Below are 16,574 nucleotides of genomic sequence, written 5' to 3'. Positions count from 1 at the left end.
GTGCAGATGTCCATAAGCAGCCCCCACCCGACCCAGGAACTTAGCTTAGAAAAGCAAACATTAAGACAGGGTCGGGGAGGAGGTGTGTGTACAGGGTGTGTATGTAAGAAACGTGACAAGCAAACGGCCTGCAGACGGGGAAGCGGAGGCGACATCTAAAGCAGGCAAGAGGACTATTATTCAACTACCAAGACCACAGGTTGCGGTGAGCAACTTATCTCGGTGGGAGTCCAGCCTGGGGCTTGAAGCTTTGCTGGGAGAGATGGGGAAGTGGAGGCGATGTCTAAAGACTGGCAGTTATTACAAGCAGGCAAGAGGACTAGTATTCAACTACCAAGACCACAGGGTGTGGCGAGCAGCTTATCTTGGTGGGAGTCCTGCCAGGAGCTTGGAGTTTTGCTGGGAGCTCAGTAGCAACCAAAAGAGGCACAAGCACACTGAAGCAGCACCCTATCTCAACTAGTGCAAGAATATTTGGAAAAGGCTTAAAGATTCTATGCCACTCTACAGACTTTACCAACCCTATATTTATACAGACTTTATGCATTGTATAGACTTTGGGACTTTGAACTGAGTATTAAATGGTAAAGGACTGAGTATTAAAGACATATGTACATGGCAACATCACCTTGCAAGTCCTAGATGGGTGAAGAGCAATAGTCTGTTGTTGGGGGAAGGTGCGAGCTACAATAAAGCATTTTGTACAGATTGGCTATGCGGTGGTGTGTCCAGACCCTGGATAACAAAGAACCCTCACAAGGTAGCCAGGTTTAATGGGCAATGGATCCCATATCTGTAGTCAAAACACCCTGAAGGGGCAGAGGTGTTACTCCATCATGGCCTGAAGAAAATAAGGCTTGTTAGAACTATATGTAATCATAGTCCACTGGTTTGCCAGCCCCAATGATTTCACTGCTTTTTTTTTATCACCAGTGCTTTCTCTCTCTCTCTCTTTGCTGATTCTAAATGTTTAAATTTTTGTCTTTAAATCCAGGACATAAAAAGTACAAACTAATTGCTTGTCACTACTGCAATAATCAAATATCCAAGGCTGCAGAAGATCTGGAGAAAACTGATTTTTGCAGCAAAACCTTTGGCCATGTGAAACTGATAGAAGAATTGTCTTCTGCAAAGTGTGGGTTCACATTCTGCCTTGCTCTTTGACAGTAAGCATGTTTAAGGATCCTGGATTCATTTTTGAAGTCTCTTTCTCCTTGTACATTTGTTTCAGGTTTAGGACAGCATCACTACTGGAGTTTCGTATTTTTAAATTTAACAAATCTTTCTCCAGTGGACACATCCATTTCACACGAACAGTACTGGAGTCTGGGATCCTCAATCTCTTTTACTCTTCACTTTCTATTTCCCTCTGCAAACTGAACATGGTTAAGAAACCAGTCCCGTATTTCCTAAACAGTGGCAGTGTGCAATCTTCCTGTAATTTCTATGTAATCTGAAAGAGAAATTAGAAACTTTAACACATGAAGTCTGTTACACAGATTTTGCACAGATACTGCAGAAAATTCAGGCTATTTAAATATCATTTAAATTATTTCTCTAACACTGAATTCATCTGCCAAGAGCCAACTCAATTGGAATGAAAATATGAGGGACCTATTCATGGACTGGCACAGCTAGCTTGAACCTTGAGCCAGAGAAACCCCATTTTGTCCATCTTTTACTCCTGAAGGCCCTTTACCCTACATCGCAAAATTCTTGGAATAACCATGTGGTTGCTGTTATCAAGGAACTCATATCATCCTGACCCAAATTACTCTTAGACTCCAGACCAACTCTCCTTGTTCTGACTAGATAAATTCAGCTGCAGTCTCTGATCAACCTTGTCAACCTAGGACAGAAGGGGTGGGGCTGCAATGCCTTAGCAAGAAGCCCACTGCTGGCAAGGCTCTCCCCAATCAGGGATGTGAATAATTTACTGCCGATTGCCTGCTAATGATCATGTGCTTTTGTTTTCACAAGGGTATAAAAAGTATGCTAATTTGTGTATTGGGACTCTCGTTTTGTGACTTGGGTCCCCAGAGTGCCTCTTTATTGCTGTACGGAATAAACAGGTTGCAATTTCCTCACTTGGGTGTGATTTTGGCTCTTCGCACCAGGTGAAAAGATCCTAGCACTTGACCGGGCCAATCCATAGCTTGGCCAACAGTATTGGCAGTCTTAGGGGAAGGCTGTTGCTGGAAAAGGATAATGCTATTTTTTTTTTTAAAAAAAGGCAATTCTTATTCTGAAAATAAAACAACATTCAGAATATTGAGTATATTTGAACAAAATGGGAAAAAATGGTATTTGTGTATTGTGTATCTTATGGGCAGGCATCATTGTTTGCTAGAATTTTCTAGAAATACATTTCTGTTAGGAAAAGAGGATGTAGGAATATTTATTGTAGGATTTTTTTTTTGGTTTCTCCACTATTTCCAATTATTTTCTTTACCCAAAACTCAATATGTCCTTATAAGTACTGTATCTTTTGGGAATATAAACAGTCACGTCTGAGTGTTTTGCTTGCAATTGTACTAAAAAATACTTAAACGTACCGGGCAACTCGTTCACTTCTCAACAATAAATAGACTATATATTTGCAAAGACAGACCTCAGTACACTAGCCAAACAATCGTCTTCCCCACCCCAGATCTGCAGAAACACTTTGTTATTGGATTGGCTCCCCTATTCCTAAACTGCACGTTCAGTTTGGCACAGGGGTGGGACAGCCTCAATATTCTACCGATGTCTGTAGTCGAAAACACGGTTCATAGCAAGCAGCATTCCTGTAGCGAAAGTGGCACCCTTTATGTGCTGGAAGGAGGCTGGCAGTCATGACCCTCTTTTGCTTAGCCAAGTCTGATGACAGTAAGGAATAAACAATGTATTAAAAGTGATTTCAGGCTTGACCTTTCCAGACAAATATTGACTCTACAGTTCCACACACATAGCTTTCCACATACGTATTACAATATAGTAATGACACAATGATAGCTGTCTGGCAGTAACCCAATGGCCCTTCTATGAAATCTTTTTGTGACAAACAAAAACAAGGAACCTAGAAGTTGTATCAACCTCTATCAACCTTTTGATCTAGCCGAAAAGCCATTAAGCCAACCAGACACTGACTTTACTATGTATACCATCTAACTTCATTTCAGTAGGTACTGTTTTCCCTGGTAAATTTAGTTTCATATGCCACTCAACAGTCCCTGCAAACTCCTCCTTTTCTAATTGTCCCCCTGTCTTTTCTGCTGTTCTTATAGCCACTCTGATACAATAGCTGCTATACTGTAGGTTATCTTTTCCTAAATATTAATTGACTAGTTAAACAAAAGATAGAGATGTTTAGCTGATGTCTCTAGGGTTTGATCTCCCTCTGCCATTAGTTGATCAGGCTGATCAAGTCACTAATTAATCATATGATTAGCCGAAGTATGACAGAGCTGCTAGAACCTTTCAGTGAGAAACTATGTTGGGTCTGAAGCCTACATTTAGCCTTATTGTGATAATATTGACTACGCATTGATTGTAGGAAGAGGTAGGAGAGTTGGCAGCCACATTGCAGATGTCTATGCTCAACAGCGAGACAACTGTCAGGAGGTTCAGATAAAACTTGCATAAAGATAGGTTGCAGTTGAAAAGAGAAGGTCCATTCCAGCTTGGAAAAGGCAGGAAAAGCCTTTTAGCCATTAAATCTTAGGCAAGACACTCCAAATGCATATGTGAACTTCTGCGAATGTTACCCCCTCCACATGCCTAGTGAACTCTCTTCAGGCTTTCCATTCTCAGATTAACATGTGTAAAATTCCAGTTGTACCTTAAGAGCAAGAACTATAGAATTATTCACCAACTAAGAGCTACACTGATTTGCAGAAAGGGAAGGATTGTGTTACGTTATTCATATACATATATGCAGACTTAATGTAAAAAACAAATAGACAGATGTTGAGTGTTTAGAATAAATTCCAGTATTTAAAGTTGATCATATCCCAATGCTGTTGCCAAATCCAAGCATTTCAGAAAAGCCCTCTCTTTAGGATAATCATTGACAAAGTCCTATCTATCAGAAAGCATGATTCTAAAGAATCTCCTTAGGTCAGGAAGGAAGAGGAAAAGGCAAACTGATCCTTTCTTTTTTCTATTCCACAAATGATTTTCTAAAAATTGCCCTTAACCATTGAGCAAGTCAGTGAAGAACCCAAACTCCTGAGCAATTATTTTCCTCCTCCTTTTTTTTCTTTTCTATCCTCTTTTCTCTATCCACAAAAAGCTAAGCCAGCTTCCATCATACACATGCCAGTAAACATGAACAGAGAACACCTTTTCTTTCAGAAGCTAAGGAAGGTTTTCTTTGTGTGTCTACTTCTTACATTTTCCTCCCAGACTCAACTCCTGCAAAACTCCCTCACACTTTTTTCTCTTAAACTTGCTTAATCCATTAGTCTTCCTATTTTTCCTATTATCAGCCTTTGACCACTTTAGACTTAGATTTCTGCGTTAACCTGTGGACTGTTAACATCTTTAAACCTCTTATTTTATTAGCTTGGTAAAAATCCTTATGTCACTTCTCCATCGCTTATTCATTGAACTGAATATATTAAATTGCCCATAGACTATTAACTGCTTAAGATCTTTGTGTAAACTTGTAAACTACTAATTGTAACTATTGCATATCAAGTGATTATCTGATTACCTTGTAATCAAATTAGCCTCAAATATCGTTTAATTTATTATGTGGATTGGTTATTAATTATAATTTTGTTTTGGACTTCAGAAACACATATGCTTATATAATAAACTACTGTATTCAATCCCAAAAAGAATTAGCATTGCCAAATTCATTAGACTTAGTTTTAAGCTAGAGTGCCTCAATCAATGACCAAAGTCTGATTTTAGTGCTGCAGAAAGATAGGAATTTAATTCAAGAAACTCACTATCAAGGATTACATTATCTTTGACTTCCACTGTAGGGTGGTTTTTATTCTTCCTGATACGTACCTTGTATTCCTTCCGAGGACCTTCCAAGTTTTCAGAGCCTGAAAAGCAGTGTTTGTTTCACGTTACATTAAACTCAAGGGTTATTTCATAGATAAAGAGTTGAGGAATAGATATAGACTTAGAAACAAGCATAAGAGAAAGATACAGGTTCTGTGTCTCATCCTTTTCAGTCCAAGCAATAGCTATGATTTGCTTTTGAAGACAGCTACAAGGGCTACAGGTTTATGTGAGAAATAAAGTATTTTGAATTAACCTCTAGGGCTTTCACTTTTGAATCTCAAAACTTATTTCCAGAACTGGCTTCGGCGTTTAGTAATGCCCTGTCTCCAGATTGCTAGTCCTACTTACTATTAAAATTCATGTTTCCTTTCTGGCTTTTTTTAGCTACAGTCATAATTTCTGAATCAGTATCACAGGTGTTTGGGATATAAATTTCAGTGGTGCTAGTAGTAGCCTACAGGAAAATCAGCTGAAAGCATGGTTCACTAAAGAGGAACAGAAGTGTTTATGAAGAAAAGAGAAGAAAGTGATGTTCATGTCTGAACAAATACTTCCATAGCCTGTTAGGCTCTTAATGTCTTAAATATGGAAATTAGTGAAGAATGTGTTCATTTCCCCAATAGCAACTTATAGCGTCTTCTAGTCATCCAGCCATTATTTTGCCATAATCGCAGTGGCAAAGATCTGCTTTGAATCATTTCAACAATGGCTGGGTAATGGTATGAAAATGCCATAAGTCACTACTGGGAGTTGGGTTATTAGTATCTTAAGTAAGAAAGTTTTAGCTGCTGTCATACTGCTTGTACACTCAGTTTCTAGCTTGGATAGCCTTGGCTCTTGCTTTCCAGAGAAGAGAACTCTTTTGGAATAGCTGTCATTAGATTATCTTCTCCTGGAAAGTGTCCTCTGCTTGAAAGAACATGTAGTTCAACCCCTAAGAATTTTAAAAAGGGAAAAACACCTAGCTTACTTAGTTCCTGCCAGCAGACAGATAGCACTTGATTACGATCCTCTAATTCATAATGAAGTGAATTGTATTTCTCTTTAAATTACAATAATTATTTCCATGGTCTGTTTGGGGGGAGAGGTTACTTTGAAAAACATGTCAATGTATGTGTGCATGGGGAGCTGCTCCTGTTCTGGAGCAACATGGACTGCCTTGTGGAACTGGACATAATACCCATATTAGTCATTTTTAAAAAATTCATATACTGTAGCAAGCCTACATTTTTATAAGATTATCCTGAAGTACACTGGAATTGGCAGTGTTTTTGGAAGTTTGTTCTCCAAGTAGGGACACTGAAACTTTATATATAACATGTATACTGATGCCTAACAAGATGAGATATAGATGAGATATTTGGCACTAAACTTGTTTATTGGAATGTTATTTAATTTAATCTCACCTCAAAAATGTCTAAACAAGGTTTTAATAATATACAGTATATCCAGATTTGTGATCAGCAACCAGACATGGCATTGGACTAAGGACTTGGCATAGACAAGACTTAGAAGACATTTGTTTGTTTGCTTGTTTGTTTGACTTATATGTTGGCCATCTTAGGAAATGCAACTCTGGGCAGCTCACAACTATAATAAAACCCAAAGAAACAATGAAACCCAAACCTGGTGCCTTAACCAACATTCTCTGATCCATCTAGCAATACAATTCCCAGGCTCCAACCTCACCCTATCGCAATGCTGATTCTTCTATCCAGGAAGACCTGCCTATAGGAAAGAAAGTGATTGCCAATGACTTTCCTGGAAGAGAAAAATGGGAGGGCACAACAGCATGGAATTGTCCAATGGGAGGATGTGGTAGTCTGCAGTTGGGTGTTGCAAGGTGTTCCAAAGGGACTTCGTTGATCCAGCAATTTCTTAAGCTGGTTTAGAGTGAAGCTGGCATGAGCACAGAACAGGAGCAGCTTAAATGGTAAACATGGATATGCCTTTGGTCCCAGGCCATGAATTTCCCTCTTTACTTCTTGTGCTTTAGTTGTTATCAGCTACTGTATTCAAGACACCTGTTTAATTTTCTGGCTCATGAGGAGGATATTTCTCTTTACAATATCATAACTTCCTTCCTCTCAGTATCCTTATTCATATTCCTTCACTTCAGCATCTTTCATGTTTGGTTTCTAGGTATTCCAGAACATCTGTGTTATACTTTCTTTCTCTCAAGTTTCTTGTCTTGCTCAACTCTGTTCTACCTTAACTGTATTTCTTTGTTTACCTTAACTGTTTTAACCCTGTATTTCCCTTTACCATGAGAAGTGGTGCTGGCTACCAGCTTGGCTGGCTTCAGAAAAGGGTTGGACCAATGAATAGAAATCATGGGGATCAATGGCTATTAGCCTTGATGGCAGCGTGACTGCTGCTGAAAGCCATCTACTGGGAGACTAGTGGACTTCCTTGGGCAGTTGGTTGGCCACTGTGAGAACAGACTGCTGGACTAGATGGACCAGGGTTCTGACCCAGGAGGCCCCTGATTATGTTCTTGTGTTCTCTTTTTCTTTTCTATTTCCACCTGTGAAACTTCTCTTATTCGTACTCTATCAGATATTTACCTAGTTTAATCCAAGCTAGTTCCTTTTTTTTTTAATGCCTAGGCAAAGTCTGTTTTTCAAGATAGCCCTAGCCAATAATTCTGAAGCACAGCAAAGCAAAGCAAAGCTCCAGAATCATTATTAGTTGTTTTCTCTGTCTGTGTCCCACTTCAACCATCCATTTAATGGCCTTTACAGCCTGATCTATACCTTTTAGACTAATGTGCAGTTTGGGATTTAGAGAAAGAACAGCTTTCAACCTTGTCGAATGCAATTCTAGCCAACTAAATCAAAATATAGATTTCAACAGTATTTTGGAAAAACATATTGAAATATATACTTTGAAAGTAAATATTCTTATTGGGGATATATGTAGTATCCCTAATATATTTTAATTGTTTTATATTCTTTTATATGTTAATGTGTATAAAGAATGTAAGAATGCAAGTTTTGGACATTTAAATACAGGTAGTCCTTGTTCAGCAACCATTCGTTCAGTGACCATTCAAATTTACGACAGCACTGAACAAGGAACTGGGTCCTTATAGTTGCGGCCATCACAGCATCCCCATGGTCATGGATCATGATGCGGATGCTAGGCAACCAGCTTGCAGTTACGATGTCACAGCATCCCAGAGTCATGTGATTGCCATTTGCGACCTTCACTGCTGGCTTCCAACAAGCAAAGTCAATGGGGAAACTGGCAGGAGGTTGTGCTTAACAACAGCTCAGGATTCACCTAACAATGGGAACTGGGAGTACAGGAACTGCCCTCGTAAGTCAATGCAGTCAAATGACATTGCAAATTACAACTGTGTTGCTTAGCGACAGAGTTCCCGGTCCCAACTACCATTGGTAATCAAGGATTATTTGTATAGATTTCAGTAGTATTCTGAAAAAAATGTATTGAAATGTATGCTTTGAAAGAAAATACTGATATTCACACACACACACACACACACACACACACACGTATTAAACTTGTGAGGATGTTTTTAAAATAGCCAGACACATTTATTTATTAAAATTAATTATAAACATCCAACTCCAATGGACTCTGTAGAAATGGGGCTGAACTATGAGAAAAAGTGTATATTGTGCATGTGAAAATATGTCCATCCATTTCCACATGTATTCTCTGAGCTTAAAAATCACACTTCCCCCAAACTTCTGGGTTCTGATGAGAATGCCACCTCTCCTCTATATACTCTCAGCAGCCCTTCTTCTGAGCTATAAGTATCATCCAAAGAATGGTCAAATAGCATCAGATTATTTTTTTTGAATTCTCATTTCCTAGCAATCAAGAATAATCTCATTTTCTACTATTAGAATATTTTAAAAGGGCATTTAGCTCATTGTAATACCACTTTTTAATTTAAAGGCAATTTCACTACAAGTGCTCCTTCCCTGGTATATGAATAGTATTTAAAAAGGAAAATGCACATTAACTTTCATAGTATCATCATGACCTGGATGTATTCAGATGTGTCAAATCAAGGCAATGCCATTTCTCCCGAACTGCCTGATGCCAAATCCATTAATACCTGGTGGACAGTGATGATACAGTATTTATATCGTTCAAAGTTTCTCACAAGGTATCAAATTATTTTATGTGGGCTTTTAACATCTACCATTCTGAACCCATGTCTTGACCTCCTCTTCTCCTTCTCCCTCTTCTTCTTCCAACTCCAACTTTTTATTTGAAAAGTGAACCACTACAAACTTTATAATGTAAATGTGTTCCTAATGAATTTAGGTTAAGCTTTGCAGGCTGCATTCAGTATCTCCACAGTAAGAATTTTGATGTCACCAGAGTTCAGAGTTCACTTTGCCTAAAGCATTTGTTCATCTTTGAAGGCTTCATATGCAGTACAGCAACATGTGACTGGAATGCCTAAGACGAGAACAATATTCCAGGTTATCGCTAAAATAGAAAGGATTAAAATGACACTTTGAAATACAGCTCTGAAAGCAGGATGTAATATGGAAAACATTTTCAAAGAAAGAAAAAGGATTTACATGCTGCCTAAGGATTAGGGAAATGCTGTTAAAAGAGGTGATAAGAAGGTTGCAGCTATGTTTCTGCTAAGAGAAACCAACAATTGGCAGGGGGGAGGGGGTGGGGAGGGAAAGGTCAAGGAGTCTTTCAGGATGCAAAGAATAGGATTTGGATATGCTTGTAATTTGCATAAATTAGGTCTGTAAGCCAGCATGGTGTTTTAGAACATAGCATGGGTAATGCATCATATAAATTAGGAGCAATTTCTGGCCAAGAAACATTTTAAGGAAGATTACAAATCCCGTACTTTCCTCACTTTAGCTTAATATGAGACCTGTCTGACTGGAATGTACAAACAGGAAACTAGAAACGTAAATGGAAAATCGTATTGTTCTAAAAAGGAGCTGAGGTTTGCCTATATATCATTTCCCCCAAACCATATAACAGCCTGGCTGAACAACTGTTAGTATGAAAAATATCCTATGTGTGGACTTGAAATTAAAAAAGGAACACAGTCTTTCAGTACTGAAATCTCCTGCTGTGGACGGGGCTGTAGATTCAGAGACAATGGTTCACCTTTTCAAAAATGCATCATGCATCTTCTAGAAAGCCACGCAAATACAGACCTGCATGTACTGCTAATAAAATACCACTTGACTTTGTTGATCATACCCTGTGGATGCCCCTGCTGGGTCTCCAACTGCTGGTGAATGTGGTTCTGGGCATCAGAATGACTCTCCCCCAGACCTGACAATCCATTACTACAACCACTTTTCCTTTGTCTGTGGGCTTTAATTCCAAGTCATCCTTCTAAAGCAGATGCTAACAGTTCTCTCCTGAAGCTGAATCCTGTCTATTGATTTTGGACTTGTTCATGAACCACTATGGCCGTAATTGCTTTTATACCACCAAATGTTAGTAATACTTGAAATTCCCATTAATATCTCATTCCCTTGCTGGAGCAAGCATGGCCTGCCAATATCTCTGGCAGATGATGTTAACCCTCTTATTCTGAAAGCTTCTTATTCTTTGCATTCTGTCATCACTGGGAATGCTCCTTGAACTCAGGAATATAGAAATAATGTGATACTAGAGAAGGATAGAGACTACTTTGACTAATACACCGGCTCTTACAATTATTTATCAGTGATTTTGAATTGCTTATTATAAGCATTTCTGTAAAAAGACACATATGTTTTGTATCAATTGAGAATGAACGAATGAGGTTTAGTCACAGGTGCCTTCCAGGTTAGTTAAGTGATATCTATTCACTGTAAATTTAGTTATTTTTTTAAATGTTTGCTGTCCATCTAGTTCTGTAGGGCTCAAGAGCTCACGGCAAGGACTGTTGTACATTTCAGTGCAGACAAATTATCCTGATGTAGCATATTGTGGGTGCTGCTGCTGCTGCTGATTCACAAATGTTTGTGATATATGTAATCCATAAAACTGTGATGGACATTCTAATACTTCCTAGTTATTAAATTTGAACTGTATGTCCATAGATGAAGTTATAATTGTTCTTCAAAACTTAGTGTTGTGATCCTATGCACCTTGTTGAGACATAACAAAGTTAGTTCAGATTGCAATCAAGATTTGCTAGATCATTGTCTTTGTCCTTTTCCAGCCATATTCTGAGTTTACAGACATCAGACCAATGAAAAACTAATAATGTGAAGTCCTTCTAAGTATAACATCTCTCAGGTTCAAGAATTGTTATGCTGTCTTCTAGAGAGTATTAGTGCTATGTTTGTGCTCTTTGCAGATTGGTTCAGTAAGTTAATTACCAGATTTGCTTAATACCATAGCAAGCAGGATCCACTGCTTAGCACAAATTGTTTTTATAGCTTGCTTTTTTAAAAGTTTAGGTGTAGCATTTTTTGAGGTACTTGAACTGTTTACAGGATGATTTTTCTAATGCTGGAATACTTCAAATAGGGCCTCATTTATATACACATAATATATAACTATAATATAATATAATTGGAGCTGGAACTTGGAACCTTCTGTGTGAAAAGTAGATTTCACAGCTGGTGCCAACCCAAAAAAGCTTTGTTCTGAATCTAGAACTCTGTGATTCTTTATTCCTGATGTGTATCTCTGAAACCTCAGAGCATTGCAATCTAGTTCACCATGCAGCACTCCTAGAAAAGCTGATTTACTGGAAATCTCTTTTTCCAATAAAACTAATTTATAATTATTTCCTCTCATTTATCTCTCTCTCTTTTTCCCTAAACAAAACAGTCCCATGTATCCTCAACTTTTTTCTTAGAGAAACTGCTCCAATCCCTTGATTACTTTGGCTACCTCTTTCTGTACCTTCTCCGACTTTACAGTTTCCTAAATTTCCTAAATGGATTGTGTGGACTCCTTGGTGCTCTCTGAGCTTGGCTGTTTGCTTGCAGACTTTTCATTACCCGATTGGGTAACATCATTGGTGCTAGCAAGTATGGGGTTTGGTCCCTGTTTATATACAGTTCAGCAAATCAGAGGAATACTCATGGGATCACCACTGTCAGGACTCATAGCAGAGACCGTAATGCAGTACCTAGAAGCTATAGCACTCCCACACATACAACCAAAAGTATGGATCCAGTATGGAGATGACACCTTCATTATAATAAAAAAGGAACAACTAGAGAGGACACATGATACAATCAACAACATCTTCAAAGGAATAAAATTCACAAGGGAAGAAGAAAACCACAACACATGACCTTTCCTGGATATCCTCATCAGCAGAGGAAATGGCAAATTAGAAATGCGAGTCTATCACAAAACAACGCACACTAACCAAGTGCTCCATTACCAAAGTAACAACCCAACCTCCCACAAGAGGAGCTGTGTAAGAACATTATTCAGATGAGTACAAACACACTGCAGCAACCCAGAACACCAGAAAAAGGAAACAGACCATCTATACAACATCTTGCAACAAAATGAATACCCACGCAACTTTATCAAAAAGTGCCTGACCACTCAACCCACGACAGCACAACCAGCACAAGCTATGAAAAGGATAACACTACCATACATCAAAAATATCTCAGAAACGACCAACAGACTATTACAACCACATGGTATAGCACACAAACCAACTAAAGCCCTCCAAAACAAGTAAACCAAAAGACCCATGGACAGACTTAACCATAGTTTCAACTGGGAAACTGTCAGCATCCTAGACCAAACTAAATCCAAAAAAATGCTAGGAAATTCCTGGCATTCAGACAAATTAGCCATCAACAGACACATAGAAATAAACCATATTTACATACCATTCAAAAGAGACAATAAAAAGCTAAGAGACAATAAAAAGACCAGAACATATCCTCTCCAGTAGCCAATACCCAGATAAGCAGGAATTAACACCAGGCAAACAATCAAGCAGAAAACAATACTCTAATCAAGGAACTACCAAGAAGAAAACCACACCTCCACCAAAACTGGCAGGGCAAGCTACTGTACATAAACAGGGAGCAAACCCCACACTCACTAGCACTGATGATGTTACCTAGTTCGTTAATGAAATGTCTGCAAGCAAGCAACCAAGCTCAGAGAGCACCAAGGACTCCGTAGTTCAACCCTGAGCTAAATATATATTTTTCTATTAAATGGATTGTGTATAGCCAGAAGCCTTTTAGGGGAGAGACCGTAACTATAGGAGAGGACATTTTGTAGCATTTCCAATTAAAAAGATTGAGCCATAGGGGACCTGTGTCAGAGTTCCTTCATAACTCTATGTCTCTAGATAACACATAAGCATCAGATTGACCTGTTCAAAGGTAGCTCCCTTCTCTCTATTCGCCCTGAAATTACTATAATTAAATAATCTATAATTGTCTATACATTTCTATCTTAACAGTACTCTGTCCACTGTCCTGTGATGTTGGCCCTGCCTGATCACAAGATGACTGTGCGGTTCCTGCCATCTTGTTGGAAGCAGATCTCGAAAAGCTCAAGAGTAGAGCACTGTGAATGATGTGCTTTGCCAAGGCTATCAGAATAGCAACTTTGCGGTCCCATTTCTTCTGGTTAATGAAAGGCATCGTTGGGGAAAAGCAGTGATCCTGACAGCCCAAAGTTTATTGTAATGGTGTCTTTAGGCCCTTGGCAGACTGGGCTGAATTAAACAAACATATTTGTGTTCCAACAGTCTGAGTTATGTCACACTGCAGCCAAGGATTGAGCTCAGCATGTTTACTGTCTATAGTAAAATCTCCTGAGTAACCTAATGTAAGCCAGGTGACCATTTTAATTTACTCAGGGTCCTATGTAATGTACATCCTCCTATGCTGCCAATTCACCAAAAAAAAAAGTGTGTTTCTAAAAAAAAGAAGTGGTGTACGTGATTATTTGATACCCATTGTCTGCTCACTATGAAATGATATTACATCTAACCACCATACTGAAAGCTTAGAAACAAGTATTTATTTTTCATAATTAATAGAAAAGAACTGCAGCAGAAAACTATGGAGCAGTGAAATAGTAGTAGTAGTAGTAGTAGTAGTAGTAGTAATAATAATAATAATAATAATAATAATACCTTTAACACCATCAAACAACAACATCTGCTTATCCCAGGTCCTTGGGAAGGACTCGATGGGTGGATAAAAATGCCAAATTCAGCCTAAACATCTGGCTGACTGTGCGACCAACAATAATGATGATGATGATGTAAGTGCTTATTTGCAAAACTCTCTCATGGGACTCAGCCATCTGACTACATTCAGTTGGCCATTTTGGAGATATCATGAGAACTTGGCTTTGGAAGGAGTGAAATGCTAGGATTTAAAGAATTAAGTCAGAGAGACATAGCTTTGTTGATGATTATTTCAGTTGCACATTATTTTGCATCTAATGAAATGGACTGTCCAGAAAAACTGATGCTCTAACAACTTAATTAGGCCAGCTCGACTGGCTGTACTCACTCCAAACCTCAGAATTATTGCATGCACCCTTGGGTGTTCACTTAAAGCCACAGATATGTATTCCTAGAAGTAGATCCTCACAACCCTGAGCACTCAGTACCATAAGGCAAACAGAACCCTTTCCCGTGATTAATGGGGAAACACATCCAGCCAGCAGCCCAACATCACCCACTCTTCCTTGCATTCTTTGTGTGTGTTTATTTTTGCATGGAGGGAAAAAAAATTCCTAGCCATTTTCAGGGAGAGTGGCAACACTTCCCTCAGCTCCGTTAAAAAGCGCAGTGAAAGGGTAGTGAGGTATAATGGTGCCTGGACTTCTGCAGAGAGCTGAGTTGCTGGTAGGTAACATGTGGTGAGTATTTTCACCACTGTGAACTCTTTTTTTTTTTTTAATTTGGTGTCTTTGAATCATTGTTGACTTCATTGTGGACAAGTCCCTGCAGTTTTCTTGGCAAGAATTTGGCAGTGGTTTGCCATTGCCTCCTTCCTAGGGCTGAGAGAGAGGGACTGGCTTAGGATCACCCAGCTGGCTTTGTGCCTAAGGTGGGACTAGAATTCAGTCTTCTGGTTTCTAGCCTGATGCCTTCACCATTACACCAAACTGGCTCTCTATCAGGAAAATACATTGCTACAATATGATGTTCCCAGCATTTCTTCCTATACTGCAGATGAGCAGGAAGTTAAATTGGCTCAGGGCAGAAGAGCTGCTAAAAAATTCTGATGTTGTGAAACACAGGGGCACAGGAACAATTCCAGACTGGCACAAAAAACTGCAGAAGAAGCTTTAGTTAAAAGATAATACTAAACTCAGACTAATAGGATTACCCCTTGATGAACATAGTATTTTTAATGCTTATTTTATTAAGCAGAGGTTCCTAAAGATTAGGTTTTACACTGAGTTTCTGAATGTTTATATACATTGATGTGTATTTCTTGGAAGTAAAAAGTCTTCAAATAGTTTGGTGTATCAGCAGTGATAGGAACATATCACCATGGCAATATAGTTTGCATCTGAGTTTCACTAAGCTCAATTATTACAAACTTTCTACCAGGTCCAGTTACCATCATGCTAGAACTGCACTTGGCTAAAAGAGTTAGATTGTTTTGACTTCTATAACAAGGACCGAATTCTAGCGAAGTCATACACCTGTATTCCCAGAGGGTGATTCTCAAGACTTTACCTAAGACAATGAGGAAGTGCTGGAAGGCCAGCCTAGGAAACGTCCTACCCATAATGTTAAACTACACATTCACATGCAGGGCATCATTCATTAGAAATAATAATAATAATAATAATAATAATAATAATAATAATAATAATAATAATATAAAATACCTGGGCATCCTTCAGGCTGACAGCATCAAGGCCACTGAAGTCAAGAAGAAGGCTAATACATCAGAAGAGTGAAGAAGATCTTAAAGTCCAAACTCAGTGGCGGAAATACCATCAAGGTGATTAACACCTGGGCAATTCCAGTCATTAGATATATAGCTGATATATAGATATAAATAAATACCAAAGAGTATTTGGTATTTCAGTTCCAGTCATTAGATTCCAGTATTCCAATTCCAGTCATTAGATATATAGCTGATATATATATATTATATATATTTATATATATATATATAAATAAAAAATTAAATAACAAAGAGACCAAACTGGCCTATAAGAAAGATCAAATGAATAGAATAGAATAGAATAGAATAGAATAGAATAGAATAGAATAGAATAGAATAGAATAGAATAGAATAGAATAGAATAGAATAGAATAGATCAAATGAAGAATAGAAAAGAGACATGGCAAGGCAAAGTATTACATGGCCAGCACACAAAAAAACTAGCAGGCAAAGCAGATAACAGCAAGACCTGGCAATGGCTAAGAGCAGGAAAGTTGAAGAAATAGACAGAGGAGCTAATTCTGGCTGCACGAGACCAAGCCTTAAGAACAAATGCATACACTGCCAGAATTGAGAGGACAGCAAATGTTGCCTCTGCAAAGAAGCTAAAGAAACAGTGGACCACCTCGTCAGCTGGTGCAAGAAGATTGTACAGACTGACCACAAACAACGGCATGACAAAGTAGCAACAATGGTGCATTG

The sequence above is a fragment of the Python bivittatus genome, unplaced genomic scaffold, assembly GCF_059951505.1.
Source record: "Python bivittatus isolate LINGU-HERP-01145 unplaced genomic scaffold, Pbiv_v1 ctg000610_np1212, whole genome shotgun sequence".
NCBI classification, from domain to species: domain Eukaryota; kingdom Metazoa; phylum Chordata; class Lepidosauria; order Squamata; family Pythonidae; genus Python; species Python bivittatus.
Note: the sequence above shows the minus strand (reverse complement) of the source record.